Genomic DNA, 983 nt, shown 5'->3' on the forward strand with positions numbered 1-983 from the left:
ATGGAGGAGGGTGCTGTTCCATTATAGAATAATAGAATGAAGGAGGGTGCTGTTCCATTATAGAATAATAATAGAATGAAGGAGGGTGCTGTTCCATTATAGAATAATAGAATGAAGGAGGGTGCTGTTCCATTATAGAATAATAATAGAATGAAGGAGGGTGCTGTTCCATTATAGAATAATAGAATGAAGGAGGGTGCTGTTCCATTATAGAATAATAGAATGAAGGAGGGTGCTGTTCCATTATAGAATAATAGAATGAAGGGGGGTGCTGTTCCATTATAGAATAATAGAATGAAGGAGGGTGCTGTTCCATTATAGAATAATAGAATGAAGGAGGGTGCTGTTCCATTATAGAATAATAGAATGAAGGAGGGTGCTGTTCCATTATAGAATAATAGAATGAAGGAGGATGCTGTTCCATTATAGAATAATAGAATGGAGGAGGGTGCTGTTCCATTATAGAATAACAGAATGAAGGAGGGTGCTGTTCCATTATAGAATAATAGAATGAAGGAGGGTGCTGTTCCATTATAGAATAATAGAATGAAGGAGGATGCTGTTCCATTATAGAATAATAGAATGGAGGAGGGTGCTGTTCCATTATAGAATAATAGAATGAAGGAGGGTGCTGTTCCATTATAGAATAACAGAATGAAGGAGGGTGCTGTTCCATTAGTGTTACGTCTGTGGTATTCCCCCCATTAGAGAGAGGTATTCCAACGATGTACAGACATATGGCGGCACATCTAGGGTCCAGTACGGTGACGGTCCACTGTGACGGTCTTTTTCAAATAACTTCATTGAAATTGTTAACCAGTAAGTGTCCTACCCGTAACCAGTGTCTAAATGTCTCACTGGACACTCAGTATCATGGTCAATATCATATCAGTATCATGGTCAGTATCATGGTCAATATCATATCAATATCATGGTCAGTATCATGGTCAGACAGTAGCCTATCATGGTCAGTATCATGGTCA

This window comes from Electrona antarctica (assembly GCF_951216825.1).
Source record: "Electrona antarctica genome assembly, contig: scaffold_123, whole genome shotgun sequence".
NCBI classification, from domain to species: Eukaryota; Metazoa; Chordata; class Actinopteri; order Myctophiformes; family Myctophidae; genus Electrona; species Electrona antarctica.